The sequence below is a fragment of the Sminthopsis crassicaudata genome, chromosome 2, assembly GCF_048593235.1.
Source record: "Sminthopsis crassicaudata isolate SCR6 chromosome 2, ASM4859323v1, whole genome shotgun sequence".
Lineage (NCBI taxonomy): Eukaryota > Metazoa > Chordata > Mammalia > Dasyuromorphia > Dasyuridae > Sminthopsis > Sminthopsis crassicaudata.
Window position 1 is genome coordinate 141,967,065 of NC_133618.1, and position 20,196 is coordinate 141,987,260.

The 20,196-nt window shown below is 35.2% G+C and overlaps 1 long non-coding RNA gene across 1 annotated transcript; it reads right to left on the minus strand.

The window, feature by feature from the left end:
* Positions 1-352: 352 nt before the first annotated feature.
* On the minus strand, positions 353-19,995 carry LOC141553284 (uncharacterized). The gene is made up of 4 exons (XR_012485372.1): positions 19,783-19,995; positions 8,285-8,347; positions 1,613-1,731; positions 353-414 (listed from the first exon to the last, which is right to left on the minus strand). It is a non-coding gene; the product is annotated as an uncharacterized LOC141553284 (long non-coding RNA).
* Between the last annotated feature and the right edge of the window lie 201 nt (positions 19,996-20,196).

Genomic DNA, 20,196 nt, shown 5'->3' on the forward strand with positions numbered 1-20,196 from the left:
ATGAATATAAGGCCAAAGATAAGAGCAAACTTCTGTGTTACTCTTTTAGTTCATACTGATTAACGCATTCATCATTCTCTAGTTCTGACATCCCTTAATACAGCATTTCAGGATTTTACCAGAAATTAAATTCCAACTTGAAAGCCTAAATTTTGACAGTTGTCTTCTCCATTTTGAAAATTAGAACATTTCCATGTGTACAACCCTGCTACACCTCTCCCCTCCAAATGATTTTTCAAAGAATACTGATAGCATCCCATCAATCTCTTGTACAAGCTCTTTTCATATACGGGCTATATTTTGTTTGATCCTTGTTATTTGAAATCATAAGGGGAAGTTAGCTGTTCTCTTACCATGACTTCATTTATCTTGGGTTTCAGTTCTATACAGACAGTTCCACATTTGAAGATTCTCCTTAAAATAGAAAACAGAAGCTCAATTAGTATTAAGGAACAATTTAATTGTCCCATCTGCCCCAAATCAATAGTTCTATTTCCCTTCTAATCTTCCATTTAACGTTTTTCTTGTTTTTTTTTAATAATGCATTGCAAGTTTTCATTTTTTCTAGAATTTAATATTCTCTATGTTTTTACAAGGCTGATTCCTTAGTCACCTGATCCATTGTCTATCTTTGCTACCTGCATTTTTTTTTTAAATTGAGTTTGTTAATGAGTTCTTTGTGCAACTCTATCATTTTCTTTTGATTTACTTTTTCTTCCTCATCATAATCATCTGTATTTGTGTCATTGTAATTTCATTTTTGAAAACTTCTCTAGGGAGAATATTATACCATGAACTTCTACCAATCATCTCTCTGAACCCATAGAAATCTGTGCTCAAATTATCATGAGACTAAACTTAATATGCCTCTCCTTAGCTATCACAAGATCTAAGATGATGCTGTCACTTTCCCCTAAGATTCTTAATTTTATTTTATTTTATTTTATTTTGGGTAATTTTTTTTTATTTTAAACTTAAATGCAAAATGAGAAAAGAAAAAAATTGCCATGTACACAAAAGACCATAAGAAAGGATTCGATATAAAACTATAAATTTCCATTTCAAGAAAACCTATATAATAAATACTAAACATTGTTTTCTAAACTTCCTAGCTTTTCTTTGCTTCCTTGTTGGTTTTCTTTGGACTTTTTACTTTGTTTTTTTCTCCTCCTTTCATCACCACCCTAAAGAAGGCTACAGTTAAGTATGGATATGTGTATACATACATACACAGACACACACAGAAATCTATAAACATATAAATGTGTATATATATATATGTAAAAAATATATATATATAAAGATATATATATATATATATGTATATGATGGTGCGATGCTTATTTCCTCCTAACATCTGTTTCTCTTATGGTGTATAGATAGCAACTTCCTTCATAAATTCAAGTCTTTCCATATTTTTTCCAAATCAATCAGTTCATTATTTCCTAACCATAGCAATATTCCAATTCAATCACATCCCATCTGAGAGACTGTCTTTGAAAGTCCCTCCCCTACAAATTTCTGTTCTTAGCCACATATGCTTTATTTATAAAAGAAAATGTTAATTTAAAATAATTGAAATTATCCTTTTTGCACTTTAACATGCTCTTACCTTATAATATAGTTTAAAATCTGATCCTTCTGAAATCTGTTTTCTTTTCATCTTTTCCCCCAGTTTCTTTGAAGTTCCTGATTTGTTTTTCTTCCAAATGAACTTTGTTATTATTTTTCCTAATTCAGCAAAATAATTTTAATAATTTAATTGAGATGACATTGAATAAATAGATTAAATAGGTAAATTTGTCATTTTAAAAATTATATTGGCTTTACCTATCCACAAACAATAAATATTATTTCAGTTATTTAGATCTGAGTTTATATAAAAAGTGTTTTATGTTTATGTTCATATAGTTCCTGCATCTCTTTTGGCAGATATATGCTCAGGTGTTTTACTGTCTAGGTATTTTAAGTGGTCTAAAAGAATATTGAATAACATTGCTATCACATGATATACTTTCTCTATTTGTCACTTTTGATTAAATCTATTTTAACTGTAATTTTGTCTGAGATCATGATTACAATACCAGCTTTTTTTTCATACACTAAATTCTCCTGTCCTTTATTTTATCTTTGTGTATACCTCTCATTTTTATAATATTTCCTGAAAACAACATATTGTTGAATTCAAATTTTTCCTCTGTTATCCATTTCTGTTTTATTGGTAAATTTGTCCCATTCAGTCTAAGCTACAATTACTTGTATATTTTCCTCCTTCCTATTTTTCATCACTATCTATCTCACCCTATTTACCCTATTTCTCCTTACTCCTCTCCTTTACTTCTACTCACTACCTTGCCCTCCTTTTCATTAACCTACTCATCCCTCTTAAGAGTCCCTCCCCTATCTTCTCCCACCACCCTATTGCCTTGCCCTCTTCTTTCCAAATTCAGAAATATGTCTATTTCTCTTTGTATGTATTTGTATACTCTTCCTTTTTTTAACCCATTCCTGATAAGAGAACATTACCCACCCTCCCCCCACTAGCTACTTCTATATTAATTTTTCCTTTTATGCCTCATTTATATGAGAAAATTACTCCTTTTTATCTCTCCCTATACAGTTTTATTTTTTAAAGAATCATCCCATCATACTCAGCTCAATACAAGCAATTCTTTCAAACTACCCAAATAATGATAAAAATTATAACAGTACTCTAATATTTTCACATATACAAGGAAATAATTTGACTTTATTGTGTCCATTATAATTGGTGTTTAATGCTTACCTTAAATTTCTCCTGGATGTTATATGTTGAATTTTCCTTTAGCTCTTGGTGTTTTATTACAAAAAACCCAAAAGTCTTTGAGTTAGTTAATATTCCTTTTTTTTCCATTCAGGATTATCTTAACTTTGTTGGGTAAGTTACCCTTACTCAGCTCTTTTGATCTATGGAACACAATATTCTACACGTCCACAATATAGTAGCTACAAGACCTTGTATAACCCTTATTGTAGCTTCATGATATTTAAACTGATTTTTTTTCTTGTTGCTTCCAATATTTTCTCCTTAACCTGGGATTTTAGAAATTTGGCTATGATATTCCTATAAGTTTTTCTCCTGGGATCACTTTTCACTGTAAAAATCCACTTCTAGCGGCAGCTAGGTGGTGCAGTGGATAGAGCACCAGTCCTGAATTCAGGAGGACCTGAGTTCAAATCTTATCTCAGACACTTAACACTTCCTAGCTGTGTGACCCTGGGCAAGTCACTTAACCCCAGCCTCAGGGGGAAAAAAATCCACTACTGATGGATTTATTTTTCTATTTCTACTTTTCTTTCTTGTTCTAGAACTCTAAGGCAATATTTCTTTATAATTTCTTGTAATCTTGTATCAAGATTCTTTTTTATCATAATTTTCCAGTAGTCTAACTATTCTTATATTATTTCTTCTCCTCAATCTGTTCTCTGGATCAGTGGTTTTTTTTCTAATGAGATATTTTATTTTCTCTCCTAATTTTACATTCTTTTGATTTTTGTCTTATGATTTCTTGATGTCTTAGAACATCATTAGCTTTCCCTTGCCCAATTCTAGTTTTCAAGAAATCATCTTCTTAAGTATTTGATCCTCTATTTCCATTTGGTTGATTTTCTTTTCACAATTTTCTTGATTTTCTTGAATAGTTCTTATTTTTTTCAAATTTTGCCTCAATCTCTTTTATTTGTTATTTTAAATCATTTTTTAATTTCTTTTAGGAACTCTTTTTATTCCTGGGACAATTTGGCAATTCTCATTGAAAAGGGAATAGCTATTTCAACTCCATTATCTTCCTCTGAATATAAACCTAGATCTTCTCTATCCCCATAGTAACTTGGTTGGGATCTTTATCCTTTGCTTGCTTCTTTTATTTATTCATTTTTCATTTTATTTTGTTTTTAGCACATATATAGTGCAATTAAGTTGTAATTGGGAGGTATGGGAAATGATGCCCCAAGATTCAGGTGCTTCTTACTATTATTTTCTAAAATCAGTTTTAGGGCCCAACCTTGGGCTCTCCTCTCAACTTCTAATCGGAAGCTAGGGCCTCAAACCACAATGTCCCACAAATTATATTGCTCCCTTTAGTCCTTCCAGTTGATGCAAATTTCAGATGTTCTTTCTTCCCTGGAACTGAAACTAGAAATCCTGCTCTCTTGCAAGTGCCCACAGTCAACAGGATGTCTATGCCTTGCTACACATGACTATAGTCATGTGCTAGCTCCTTTTCCTCATAGCCCCAATAACACAGGATGAGTCTGGTGAATACAACTATGCTTGGCAACCTTCAACAGTGGAAGGTACTTCAATCTTCTCCTACTTTGCTATCACACCCCCACACTAATAATAAGATGAAAATTTCTAAGGCTAAAGCTATCTTTCCATCCAGCTGCCCCCAGGGCTTGCTGTTTGTTGATTCTTCAGAATTGGCTTGAAAATGTTTACACATCACTCAGGAAAAACCTCCACCTATGGAGGGCTGATCTTTCTTGGGGTCTTCCCAAATTGTCTTAGGAGGATAATAGTTTTACTTGATGTTTATTTTTGATACTTTGAGATGATATTCTGTGGAGTAAATTTTTGTGAAGTAAATTTGATCCACCATTTTCCCAGAATACTCTCTCCTCCCAAGATTTTCATCATTTTTATTTTTGCAATCAGTCATTCTTTTATCAATCTGAATTGATGCAATTCCTCTTACCCCTTAGTTGAGTGCATTCTCCCTCCTCAAATCATCACATATTAACATGCTGTTATTAAGTTGTGGTATTCACACTATAGAACATAAACTATTTGAGAACAGGAAGGTTCTTGGTTCATTTTGTTTCTGTTTTCTCAGACTAGTGTAATACCTTACACAGAGAAAGCATTTAATAAGTGTTTTGGGGGTATATTATGTTATCATCAAAGTAAGTGTGGTTAACAGCATGTATAATGGGAAGAATGATCAGTTGTAATGTCTAAGACCTGAATTAGATTCCCATATTTACTATTGACTACTAGTGTGAACTTGAGCAAATAACTTCACTTTTCTTTGCCTTAGTTTTTGAGATCATTAGACTTCATGATCTTCTAAGTCCTTTTTGCATCTAGAACTATGGTCTTATGAAGAATTTATCAGCTGCTCTACTTGTCATGGAGAGAGGGAAAGCTAGTTAGATATCTAAGAATTAGAAGTCCCCTCCCCATCATTATTATATTACCAGGAATAGCTTTATGATTCATTTCCAGAACTCACCCTCCAACTGCTGCTTCTAAGTAGTCATCTCAATATCACTTCATTTCTCCCTTCCCCCTCACATATATTGTTCCTTAACCAAATGTTCTCCATCATGTTTCTTCATTCTAGGTCATATATTTCTGCACAGCTGTGTATGTTGTTGACATACAATGATAATCTGCTTTTTTCCCTGTTCCTTTTGAATTAGCATCTCATTTTTTCATTTGGAAAAAAAAAACTATCCTGACTCTCAGATAAATTAAGAAACTTATCCAAGATTTCATAAGTTACATACCTGACATTCAAATCTAGTTTAACATCAAATCCAATAGTTTTTTGGTTATGATTCATGACTCCAATGAAAGTCTCAAAATTGTCATTTCCAAGCCTGGTGACATTATCTTTGGCACCTGGTGACATCTGGGTAGATGATTCTGCCACTAAACTATATCTACTGTAAGCAAGCAGACAGAATATATATGGAAGACACCCCCAATTGCCACAATTACAGCAACACTGAGGCATGATGGAATATATCCCTCCTGGGAAATTAGTCACAAGGAATTCTATGCCTGAAGCTGAGGAAATACTTCTTAATAGTTTGAAGGAACATCCATTGCTCAGCTTCATTTTGATTCAATCCATTCAAGGAAAAGGAGGAAAGTGACCATTTCCTTCTTCAGGAATCTCAACTGATTTACTGCTAATATTTACACAAAGTGAATACAGGACAAAATGGCAAAGTAGGAGCCTTCAGTTTGCTCACATTCACTTATCTCCTCTCTTCTCCAATCTTCCCATCTGCTCAAACACTTTTCTGATTCATTCTGGAAGAACTATTTAAACTTATTCACACTTAGAAATCATAGTCATAATGTATTATTCTACCACCTCTAGAGGACAGTGCTTATCCCTGAGAGAATAAATAATAATATTTCATTTTTTTTAGCTTTAAATCTTGAAAAACACATTCTCTCCCCCAACCTTGTGAAAGAGGGAGTGGAAATACTATTGTGATTATTTTACTAATGAAATAATTGAGGATCTGAGAGATTTGATGATGCAGTGTGTCAAGTCTAATCACCTTCCCCTAGCATAGAGGTTCTCCACCTTTTGGGGAGGAAGAGAGGGCAGGTTCATGATATCAGTTAGAGAATAGTAATTTCAGTTAGAGAATAGTAATTTTTTAAAAAAAATTTTTTTCTTTTACAAATTCAATTTCTCCCCCACCCTAAAATCCATAAGGTTAAAAATCTCTGTTCTTTAGATAAGAGGAGGGACCCATCCACAGAAATAGTCAAAGCAACTGATAACAATTACAACTAACATTTATATAGTGCTTTAAAGTTTTCAAAACTTACAAGAATTCTCTGGCCTTCACAACAATCCTGTGATGTGAGTAGTGTTTTATAAATGAAGATATAGAAACTAAGGATGATTTTGAGGTCACATAGCTAGTGTTAGAGGGAGAACTGAAGCTTAAGAGAGAAGAGGAGAGACTCCAGTCCTACTAATTTTTTTCCCTTACAAATTTATTACCTCTTTGATGAATAGGTCTTATCACAAAGCATGAGGAAACAAAGAGGCCTAGTATAGGTGGCATATGCTCAAAAGTGGAGTAAGAAATACTATTGAGAAAATATATGATCAAAAAAGAAAGGGAACTGGTCATGTTTTGGGAATGAGTGAAGCCTGGTGCAAACATTTAATGCTGCATTTACCACTTATGAAAAGTAATTTTAGATCTAGAAGAGACTTCCAGCATATTGTTTAGATCTTCCATGGTAAATTTGTGATAAAATGTGGACAAGAATTGTATAAATTGAGAAGGTTTGGATGGGTTAGAGTTATCATGGACAGACATGCCATCCGTATTGATAGGTTGGGACTGGCACTGATAGAGGCACTAATCATATTGATAGAGTTATATTTCCATGGAAGTATAAATTCCTTGTGAGTATAAACTTTGTCTTTCCTTTAATATTTATTATAAATTATTATGTGGCTCTTCCAAGTTCATAGAAAAATGTATCAGAACTGGGACCTAAGATTACACAAGGTCTAAGCTGAATTTTTTACATCAGTGGCAGGCAGATATACTTTGAGAAAAGGGACTTTTCCATAAATTATTACTAATATTAACTGGATTGGGACTTTTGGATTAGAAATAGCCTAGGAAGTACACTGTGTTGGTTTCTTGACTCAGAGGTCCTAGTTCTCTAGTATCTGCTATCACTTTATCTGAGGGGTCTACAAATTAGAAACTTCCTGGAATTGAATATACCTCTTGCTTCACATCAGCAAAAAAACAAAACAGAATGTAATCTAATCTCTTGCTTCTAGGTTTCCCCGGGGATGGAAAAGAAAGGAGAGTAGACAGGGAAGGTGGAGAGAAGGAGTTGCCTGAATGTTTACAAAACCTGTTTTAAGACACAAATTATCTACATCTGATTTCATTCAGCTACCCTGTCTATCTAAAACCTTTGCCAATGCATTCAAAGGAAAGAATAAAGCATTTTCCCAAAGGAGATTATAGACTAGGATAAAAATTGCCTATGCCCCTGTCCAAGGTAGTAGGTAAAGAGAGAAAGAAAAAACTGCTGGGTTTAACATGGCTTGTCATTTTCTGCCTTTTAATTTAGAAGTTGGGTAGAAGAGAAAATTTGGGGGCTGGAACTGGGACTTGGAAGAGAAGGAAGGAATAGTGAAAAACTCTCTGGCTTTGAGATAAATTGGCATATTTGCTACAAAACAGATAGATATGATCCTTTCAGGGTTATACTGATTTCAAATGGGAACACAAACTATTGTGAGAGTTGGGTGATGACCAGACATAAGTGTTCCCATGTGTTTGTATCACTACAGTAAAAAAGGAAGGCCTAAGGCCACATATGATAAAAAGGAGGACTTCTTTGAGTAGGAAAAAAGGCCATCCACTTCCAGGAGCTTAAGAGATATTTACCTTAGCAGCTGTCTGAGTTACTCAAAAAACTCCTATCAGAGAGTACTTATGACTAGATATCACTTACCTGACCTCAGCTTCAACAAATCTTGAGTAAGCACCTGCTGTGTGTAGAGAACTCTGCTTGTTCCTAGAAGGAAATACAAAATTCAGACAAGACATGGTTTCCTAATCTCATGAAGTTCATAACATAGTAAAGAGACAGACATTTATACAAATAGTTACACAGATAATTCAGTCTAAATATTTTAACACCTACTATATGTCAAGTAAAGTGCTAAACTTTAGGAACACACAAAAAAAAGAGTAAAAGACAATACAGGGGGCAGCTAGGTGGTGCAGTGGATAGAGCACCAGCCTTGAATTCAGGAGGATCACAGTTCAAATCCAATCTCAGATACTTAACACTTCTTAGCTGTGTGACCCTGGGCAAGTCACTTACCCCTAGCCTCAGGGGGAAAAAAAGACAATACAAACTAGTGGGTGTTGAGATAGGGTTGCTATGAAAGCTTTAAAAACCAAACAGAAGGTTTTATATTTGACCCTAAAGGTCACAGGGAGACAATGGGAGATGGGTATGCTTCCTTAAGATCTATTCTCTTGAAAAATCACTTTGGACTGGAATGGGTAAAGACTTGTGGCAAGCAGACTAATTAATAAGCTACCGCAATAGTCTAAATGTGAGGTGATAAGGGCCTGAACCCAAGTGATGGCAGTGTCAGAGGAAAGAATGAGGTGCATATGATAAAAATTCCAAAGGTAAAAGTCAATAAACTTTGGGAACATATTGAATATGGGAAATAAAAGAAAAAGAGGAAATAAGGTTCATATCTAGATTGCAAGCCTAGATTACTGGGAGGCTTTTGGTAGCCTTAATAGTGATAGGGAAGTTATAAAGTTATAAAGAAGGAAGGTTTAGGGGAAGAGAAAGGGGATTCTGTTTTGGATATGTTGAGTTTAAGATGTCCATAGGACTTCTAGTTCTGTTTGTCCAAAACTCAATTTAAGATTTGAAACTGGAAGTCAGGAAAAACAGATTAAAACCAAATAAACAGATTTGAGAATTGTTACAAGAAATGAAATCTGAATGCATTACAACTTCTGATATAATCAAGTAAAATAGTATAGAAAAAGAAAAGAAAAGGGACAAAGAGATATAAACCAAATATTTTTCAAGATTGGAAGTAAGGAGGATTATTAATGATATGAGAATTAGGAAAGACTTCCTGGAGGAGGCAGTATTTGAGCTGTCTTTCGTAAGATTTCTGCAGTAAATTCCTAGTTGTGCTCCAACCCCTTTTTATGAGCAGTAAAAGATGAGAGAACATTCCAGAAATAAATAACAAAGACAAGACAGACAGGACACAAATAGAGGATGGTAAGTAATCCATTTTGGCTAGAGCATAGAATACATAGACAGATGGTCTCTCCTGCCTTGGCAGAAAGACCTTTCACCAACAGGATAAATCTTTGCTCTAATGCTAACTGAGGAATAATGAAACAGAATTACATATAGACCCTGGACTACTAAAATTCCAATAACAATGCTCACATTTCTCAGCCACCTTCTAAAGAACATAAAAATTGGGTTAAAGACCCTTGACAAAATGTTTTAGCTTTGTGTTTCCCAACCTTCTGTCAGTGTTCTTTCCTATTATCACCTCCTTTGTTGTTGAGTCATTTTTAAATCATGTCTGACTCTTCATGACTGCATTTGGGATTTTCTTGGCAAAGATATTGGAATGAATTCCCACTTCTTTCTCTGGCTCATTTTGCAGATGACCCCATTTGGGGTATTTTTTGGGCAAAGATACTTGAATAGTTGGCCTATTTCTCTCCATCTCATTTTACAGAAGAAGAAACTAAGGCGAATAGAGTTAAGTGACTTGTCTAGCTAAGTGTCTGAGAATGGCTTTGAACTCAGAAGGATGAGCTTGACTTCTTGACTTCAGCCCACAATTTTATCTATATTATTCTGTTCTATATTATGCCATCTAACTGCACCATTCTAGCCTCTTACCATACTCCAAGTGCTCTGTTTCCTATTCACCTGCTTATTTCCCCCTTATTAGGAAGAAAGTTAATCTGATTATCTGTCTCTGAATTAGTTGTATATGTTGGTTTTTCTAAAAGTATTTCCACTTTATTTTTTTCCAATTCTTTTTTTTATTATTAATTTTATAATTATAGCATTTTTGACAGTATATAAACATAGGTAATTTTTACATTATTCCTTGTACTCCCTTTTGTTCCAAATTTTTCCCCTCCTTCCCTCTATCGCCTCACCTAGATGGTAGGCATTCCCATATATATTAAATATGTTGTAGTATATCCTAGATACAATATATATGTGCAGAACCGAAATTTTTTTGTTGTTGTTGTTGCAAAGGAAGAATTGGATTCGGAAGGTAAAAATAACCTGGGGAGAAAAACAAAAAAATGCCAATAGTTTACACTCATTTCCCAGTGTTCCTTCTCTGGGTGTAGATGATTCTGTCCATCATTGATCAATTGGAATTGGATTAGCTCTTCTCTATGTTGAAGATATCCACTTCCATCAGAATACATCCTCATACAGTATTGTTGTTGAAGTGTATAATGATCCCCTAGTTCTGCTCATTTCACTCAGCATCAGTTCATGTAAGTCTCTCCAAGCCTCTCAGTATTCATCTTATTGGTCATTTCTTACCGAACAATAATATTTCATAACATTCATATACCATAATTTATCCAACCATTCTCCAATTGATGGACATCCATTTATTTTCCAATTTCTGGCCACTACAAAAAGGGCTGCCACAAACATTTTGGCACACAACAGGTCCCTTTCCCTTCTTTAGTATTTCCTTAGGATATAAGCCCAGTAGAAGCACTGCTGGATCAAAGGGTATGCACAGTTTGATAACTTTTGGGGCATTATTCCAGATTGTTCTCCAGAATGGCTGGATTCTTTCACAACTCCACCAATAATGCATCAGAGTCACAGTTTTCCCACATCCCCTCCAACATTCATCATTATTTGTTCCTGTCATCTTAGCCAATCTGACAGGTGTATAGTGGTATCTCAGAGTTGTCTTAATTTGCATTTCTCTGATCAATAGTGATTTGGAACATTCTTTCAAATGAGTGGAAATAGTTTCAATTTCATCATCTGAAAATTGTCTGTTCATATCCTTTGACCATTTATCAATTGGAGTATGGCTTGATTTCTTATAAATTAGAGTCAACTCTCTGTATATTTTGGAGATGAGGCCTTTATCAGAACCTTTAACTGTAAAAATGTTTTCCTAATTTGTTACTTCCCTTCTAATCTTGTTTGCATTAGTTTTATTTGTACAAAAGCTTCTTAATTTGATGTAATCAAAATTTTCTACTTTGTGATCAATAATGATCTCTAGTTCTCCTTGGTCACAAATTCCTTTCCTAGAGGTAAACTATCCTATGTTCCTCTAATTTATTTACAATCTCATTCTTTATGCCTAAATCATGGCATCTTATCTTAGTATGTGGTGTTAAGTGTGGGTCCATGCCTAGTTTCTGCCATACTAATTTCCAGTTTGCCCAGCAATTTTTGTCAAATAATGAATTCTTATCCCAAAAGTTGGGATCTTTGGGTTTGTCAAACACTAGATTGCTATTTTTATTCACTATCTTGTCTTGTAAACCTAACCTATTCCACTGATCAACTAGTCTATTTCTTAGCCAATACCAAATGGTTTTGGTGACTGATGCTTTATAATATAGTTCTAAATCAGGTACAGCTAGGCCACCTACATTTGATTTTTTTTTTCATTACTTCCCTTGAAATTCTAGATCTTTTGTTCTTCCATATGAATTTTGTTGTTATTTTTTCTAGGTTGTTAAAATAGTTTCTTGGGAGTCTGATTGGTATAGCACTAAATAAATAGATTAGTTTAGGGAGTATTGTCATCTTTATTTTTGTGGCAAGTGTTTTGTAATTTTGCTCATATAATTCCTGACTTTCCTTTGATAGATATATTCCAAAATATTTTATATTATCGACAGTTATTTTGAATGGAATTTCTCTTTGTATCTCTTGCTGTTGGATTGTGTTGGTAATATATAAAAATGCTGAGGATTTATGTGGATTTATTTTGTATTCTGCAACTTTGCTAAAGTTCTGAATTATTTCTAATAGATTTTTAGCAGAGTCTTTGGGGTTCTCTAAGTATACCATCATGTCATCTGCAAAGAGTGATTTCCTCATTACCTACTCTAACTCCTTGAATCTCTTTCTCAGCTCTTATTTCCGAAGCTAGCGTTTCTAGTACAATATTGAATAGTAATGGTGATAGTGGGCAACCTTGTTTCACTCCTGATTTTACTGGGAAAGGTCCCAGTTTATTGCCATTACATATGATGTTTACTGATGGTTTTAAATATATGCTCCTTATTATTTTTTGGAATAGTCCATTTATTCCTATACTCTCAAGCGTTTTTAGTAGGAATGGATGTTGGATTTTATCAAATGCTTTTTCTGCATCTATTGAGATGATCATATAGTTTTTATTAATTTGATTATTAATATGGTCAATTATACTAATAGTTTTCCTAATATTAAACCAGCCCTGCATTCCTGGTATAAATCCCACTTGGTCATAGTGTATTATCCTGGGGATGATTTTCTGAAGTCTATTTGCTAATATCTTATTTAAGATTTTAGCATCAATATTCATTAAGGAAATTGGTCTATAGTTTTCTTTCTCAGTTTTCGATCTACCTGGTTTAGGTATCAATACCATGTCTGTGTCATCAAAGGTATTTGGTAGAACTCCTTCAATCCCTATTTTTTCAAATAGTTTATATAGCATTGGAGTTAGTTGTTCTTTAAATGTTTGTTGGAATTCACATGTAAATCCATCTGGTCCTGGGGATTTTTTCTTAGGAAGTTGGTTAATAGCTTGTTCTATTTTTTTTTTCTGAAATGGAACTATTTAAACTATTTACTTCTTCCTCTGTTAATCTGGGCAAGCTATATTTTTGAAGGTATTCTTCCATTTCATTTAAGTTGGCATAAAGTTGAGCAAAGTAGCTCCTAACTATTGTTCTAATTTCCTCTTCTTAGTGGTGAGTTCTCCCTTTTCATTTTTAAGACTATCAATTTGCTTTTCCTCTTTCCTTTTTTAAATCAGATTTACTAAGGGTTTGTCTATTTTGTTGGTTTTTTTCATAGAACCAACTCTTAGTTGTATTAATTAATTCAATAGTTTTTTTTTTTTTACTTTTAATTTCATTAATCTTACCTTTTATTTTTAGAATTTCAAGTTTTGTATTTGTCTGGGGGGTTTTAATTTGTTCCTTTTCTAGCATTTTTAGTTGTAAGCCCAATTCGTTGACCTTCTCTTTCTCTATTTTATGCCAGTAGGCCTGTAGAGATATAAAACTTCCCCTTATTACTGCTTTGACTGTGTCCCCCACATTTTGGTATGATGTTTAATTATTGTCATTTTCTCAGGTGAAGTTATTAATTATGTCTATGATTTGCTGTTTCACCCAATCATTCTTTAGTATGAGATTATTTAGTTTCCAATTATTTTTGGGTCTATTTTCCCCTAGCTTTTTATTGAATGTAATTTTCATTTCATTGTGGTCTGAAAAGGATACATTTACTATTTCTGCCTTACTGCATTTGATTTTGAGGTTTTTATGTCCTAATATATGATCAATTTTTGTTTAGGTTCCATGAACTGCTGAGAAGAAAGTGTACTCCTTTCTGTCTCCATTTAGCTTTCGCCAAAGATCTATCATATCAAACTTTTCTAGTATTCTATTTACCTCTTTGACTTCTTGCTTATTTATTTTTTGGTTTGATTTATCTAATTCTGAAAGTGCAAGGTTGAGATCTCCCACTATTATAGTTTTGCTGTCTATTTCTTCTTGCAGCTCTCTTCATTTCTCTTTTAAGAATTTAAATGCTGCACCACTTGGTGCATATATATTTTATATTGATACTGCTTCATTATCTATGCTACCCTTTAGCAAGATATAATGCCCTTCCTTATCTCTTTTAATTAGATCAATTTTTGTTTTTGCTTGATCTGAGATGAGGATGGCTACCCCTGCTTTTTTGGCTTCACCTGAAGCATAGTAGATTCTGCTCCACCCTTTTACTTTTATTCTGAATGTATCACCCTGTTTCAGGTGTGTTTCCTGTAAACAACATAAAGTAGGATTCTGGCTTTTAATCCAGTCTGCTAACTGCTTCCTCTTTATGGGGGAGTTTACCCCATTCACATTTATGGTTAAATGACTAATTCTGTATTGCTTGCCATCCTGTTAACCCCTGCTTATGCTCTTCTCCTTTCCTTCCCTCTTACCCCCCTACCCAGTATTAAACTTGTGAACACCACTTGCTTTTCACAGCCCTCCCTTTTTAGTATCCCTCCCCCACTTTAAAGTTCCTCCCCCTATTTTACCCCTTTTGCTCATAATTTCTGTATTCCCTTCCCCTTAGCTTACTCCTTCCCAACCACTTTTCAATGAAGTGGAAGAAGTATAACCATAAATCGAATATGTCAATTGATACAAACTATGTTCATCGCCCTCCTTTCTTTCTCTCAGATATAATAGTTACCTTTGCCTCTTCATGAGATGTAGTACCACCACTTTACCCTTTTTTATGATATAATTTCCTTTCTCTGGTTTCTAGGACAAATTATACATGTGTTCTTTACATATCTTTATGGCAGAAATAGAGTTCTCAAGATTTTTTTTATCTTTTTAGAAATCTCTTGAGTTCTGTTTTCAAAGATCAAGCATTTTGTGGAGATCTGGTTTTTTCATCAAGAATAGATGGAATTCATTTATTTTGTTAAATGTCCATCTTCTTCCCTGGAAAAGGATGTTCATTTTTGCTGGGTAAGTTATTCTTGACTGCATACCAAGTTCTTTAGCCTTTCGCTCTATCATATTCCAGGCCCTTCATTCCTTTAATGTGAACGCTGCTAGATCTTGGGTTATCTTTATTGTGGCTCCTCTATATCTGAATTGCTTTTTTCTAGCAGCTTCCAATATTTTTTCTTTCGTCTGATGGTTCTTGAAATTGGCCATTATATTTCTTGGCGTTTTGATTTTAGGGTCCCTTTCAGTCAGTGATCAATGAATTTTTTCAATGTCTATTTTACCCTCTGTTTCTAAAACATCTGGGCAGTTCTCTTTGATAATTTCCTGGAAAATAGTGTCCAGGCTCTTTTTTTCCTCACATTTTTCGGGGAGTCCGATTATTCTCAAATTGTCTCTCCTGGATCTGTTTTCCAGGTCTGTTGTCAAGGTACTTGACATTCTTTTCAATTGTTTCATTTTTCTGCTTTTGCTTGACTACTTCTTGGTTTCTCCTTGGTCATTCATTTCTACTTGTTCGAGTCTAATTTTCAATGATGTATTTTCTTCACTCACTTTTTTATATCTTTTTGTAATTGTCCAATTGAGTTTTTAAGTGAGTTTTTTTCTTCTATGGAATTTTTTTCCATTTCATCCATTTTATTTTTTAGAGAGCTGTTTCCTTTTTCTAACTCACTAATTTTATTTATCAATGATTTGTTTTCTTTATCCACTCTGTCTTTAAATGCCTGGGATGACTCCAGTCATCTCCAGACTCTCTTGCCAAGTTTCCCTTTCCTTTTCCCTTTTCTCTTCTAGCTCTCTTGTGAGAGCCTTTTTGATTTCCTCTATGAGAATCTTGTGTATTGAGGAGCAGATCATATCCCCCTTAGGGGATTCCTCTGCAGACAGTCTGCTTTTCATCTCCTCAGTGTTTGAAGTCTGCTCTCTATCCATACAGAAGCTGTCAATGGTTAGAGCCCTTTTAAATTTTTTGTTCATTTTGTCAGAGCAGGACTCAAAGAAAACAAATTGACAAGAGAAACAATTGGTCTGTTTCTGGAGGGGATGGGGCTGGATGGTGTTACCGGGCTTCCTCTACGGGCTTCCTCTACAGACTGTGGGAGACAGCAGCGAGGCACTAGCAGGACAGCAATGGCTGCACTGTGTTTGTGCTCTGAAGCTCTTAAGAACTCTCTGAGTCACTCTGTGTGGAGGTGGGGGTGGCCAGGTCCCAAGAGACACTAGTTTTCTGGGGGTTTTATTCTTTACCTCCAGTGTTTATACCTTCTCTGTTGCTCCTGGCTTACTGCCAAGACGGAGTATCCACTCTGGGGTAAAAGTCTTTTCAAAGAAACGGAAGAGATTGCACCCCTCCCCCCTCTGGTCTGAGCAGTGTAAGCTGCCTGCTTTGCTCTCTCTGCTTGCCCTCAGTCTGTGCCCAGTCTGTTTGTCCCCTCCCCTGAGCAAACAGACCTTTTCTGGTGAATTTCAAGGATGTCTTCTGTTGGTGATTATTTGTGGGTTTCTTTTCCAATCAAGCATTAATTCTGAGGCTTGTCATGAAGTAAGTTCTGAGAGAAAACACGGATCTCAAGCAGCTGTGTGCCTCCTCTCCACCATCTTGGCCTGGAAGTCCCCAGACCCTATATTTCAAACTACATCAAAGGTTTTCAAATATTTCCACTTTAAAGGAAGATTTAAAGGAAAGGGACTAAAAGAATGACTTATAAAGGGAGGTTCAAACTCTGTGAAAGGAATGAGGATGAAGGACATTGTTGAATGGGAAAAGAAGTTCGTTGATGATCTCAAATCATATCTCAGGCCCCTAGGGAAAAAAATTAAGTTTTGCACTAATCATAATACATAACAAAAGTCAAAAGAAAAAATTTTTGTTACTGGCAGATAGAACATAATAAAGATAGGAATTTGTTGTCAACATGTGTATCTCCATATGTGTATCCTCACCACATAGGTTCCCTATATCTCTCCCTCTCACTACTTGTTTGTATTTTATGGAGAATGTTCTCCATGAGTACATAAGGGGATCTTTTCACACTTTATTTCCTGTGCATTTTGATTAAATGTCTTTTTAATTTTTGAACTATGTCCTCTGGAAAAGAGCTCATCTGCCTGGTCTACCTGGTAAAGTAAACATATCCACAGGGGATAGTGAGATGTGGTTTAGAATAGATGCTAGCTCACTCACTGTGTGCCTCAAAGCTGGGGGTAGCTTTTCTGGGCAAGCATGTGTGATACAGGTGTTCCAGCTGCTACAAATCTGTACCTCCTATGGCTAAAAGTAGATGAGAGAGTCTATGCAACAAGCTCAAAGCCAGGACAGAAAGGAGAGAGAAAGGGTTAGTTCAAACCAACTGTCAATCCATAATAAAAAGAGAGGAAAAGAGAAAGAGGGAAACTTTCTAGAGAAGTAGAAGAAGAAAGAGAAAGGAGAGGCAGAGGCAACAGGGGGAAAAGATGTCCAAAAGAAAGGATGGCAGGAGGGAGACATTAAACAAAACACACATACACAAACATACACACACATATACACACACATAACACACACACACAAAAGCCTTTAGCAGAGATTACAAATGAATTAAAGTTGTTATGGCAACTGGAATTGTGTGGGTGGGCTCTCCCGCTTCCTGAACTTACACAATTAAAGTAAGCTTTCTTCACGTTGGCTAACTAATTAATAATGCCTTCCAAATATGTCTGATCTCCTAGCCATCACTCATCCTGGTTTCCTGTGAGCAGCTAGAGCTCTTGTTTATTCATACATTTACTTATTTATCTATCTGTCCATCTATGTTTCTGTATGTGTGTTCACTTACTTGTTTAGTTTGTCAGGAGGGCTGGCTCATTAACCCACTTTTAAAGTGGAGATAGAGGTAGCATGCTTTGCCCACACTGGGCCAATGTCAGTTCTAGAAGTGGAGCAGGCAAGTCCCAGAGAAACCATTTCATTTCTCCCCTCAAGTTGAAAGACAGTGGGAGTCATAGTCACCAGAAATATACTGTATTACACTGTAACTCTATTTGCACCCTTTCCCAGATTTCAGGTGAGAAAAGAACAAGGTTAAATGAAATGTGGAGGAAGGATAATTTCAAACAGGATCCTAGATTCTAATTCCTCCACTGACTTACTGGGTGATCACCAAATGAGGCAAGTGAGGGGGGATGAGAGGGGAATAAAACTGCTGAGTTGTTTGGGGGTTCGTGAGAGTAAGCATCAGTGTAGGTAGTTTTTGTTTTGTTTTTTGCTTGTTTATTATTTAGTAAATAAAATGAAAGAGAAACTTTGTAAGAAATGGTTTGCAGAATCTTAGCTGATCTTCCCCAGGGAAATACATTACCCATATCAGTGTATACAAACATAGCTCTACATGCAGCTTCAGCCAGCTGGCAGCAAGAAACCCTGCTCAAACTCCCCAGGGAAATATATTCCAATGTACATATATCTCTATCTATATATATACATATACAGAAAAGGTCACACCGCATCTCCTTGAGAGCTCCCTTTGCTTGAAATTAAATAGCAGTGGTTTAGATATTGACCCCTCAGCAAAAAAAAAAAAAAAAAAAAAAAAAAGAGTGAGTAAATTTGGGAATTCTGGGAAAATCTAGGGAATCAACAAACAAAATACCAGGGTAGCAAAGAATGTCAGTCTAAACCAATGGATGTGAAAGTGAAAAAATCCTTAGTGCATAGAAACTGACAATCCAGTGTTACCTTTGAATTTTCAAAAGTGAAGTACAAACAGAAAAGCGATGTTTTTATCACTTCCCTTCATAGTGCTTAGCAGAGTGTCTGGTACTTATTAAGAGCTTAACAAATGTTTGTTGATTGAGTGGCTTCACTTTAAAACTAAGCCGGTTTTGCAAAATAAATCATAGTATATGTGACATCTATAATTTAAGAGTAAAGGAGAAGAACCCTAATGTCACTTAGGATTTGGCCTAGTGGTCTGTTGGGTGAACAAATTTTGAATAGACTAATCACACTAATCAGTCTGAGTCAATCAGAATTCTATTCTAGGACACTGATGGGGAACTGCACACTTCTTGTTGCTTGGTCGTTCTTCCCAAATGAGACTTCTTCTCATCAATGAGACTGCTTCTATCTCTCTGATGTCCTATTACTAGTTCTGTTTTCTACCATGATTTCATGACCTACTTACCTCTCATATCTCTTGGCTTCTACCCAAAGTTGATGGATAGGCTGTCTTCTCCCAGTACTAAACCACTGAGGATTTTTCTCTGATCCCTCCACATCTTACATAAGCCACATGAGAGATCAACAATTATATTAAAATATGTAGGTTGAAGTGGAATTCTGACCCTTCCCCACACTCCAAGAAATAGTTTTTCTGACCCTCTTTCATTCTCTTTAGCATCAATACCCATCAAGACCAGGATTTTTCCAGGCCCAAAAAGTACCTCCTCAAATGTCTTCTTCATCCTCATGGAGTCTTGTGTCCCAAATTCTAAGATATCTCTCTAAGTCTGCTTTCTCCCCCAGGTGAATTTACCCCATATGCCAGAATTTCTTCTTATGACTCTTTCTGGGCAAGCACTTAACAAAGGAAATAGCAATGACCCCTTTTATCCCACAAAATATTTAAAGACAAAAAGAAAAATGAGTATAGCTTAGTTGCCAGATTGAGAATAGAAAGAAAGAGGGAGACACCCCCCCAAAAAAAATAGAAGATGACTTACCATTTTGCCTGGCCTGAATCACAGAGGTTATTTGAACTCATCAGTAAAAATTTATATATGGGTAGGAAGAACAATTATCATGAATTTCCACCTACTGCATAAAGACTTCCTTGAAATGGAAAGACCAGTGGATCAAGAGCCAGGATAACTGGGGTCTTTGTAGGAACTCTGTCATTAGGCAATCTTAGGCGAATCACAACATCTCCACTTGCTCATTACTCACTGACTTCTTGATCCTTTAAATCTATTGCCTATTACAACCTTACTGAAACTGAAGCTACTTCCTTAGTGGTAGTCTTTTGGCTCTCATTCTCCTTAACTTCTCATAATACTGTTGATCAAATGACCTCCTTGACACTTCTCCTTCCCCTGGCTTCAGAAAAAAAAAAACTTCTTCTGCTTATCCTCCTTATT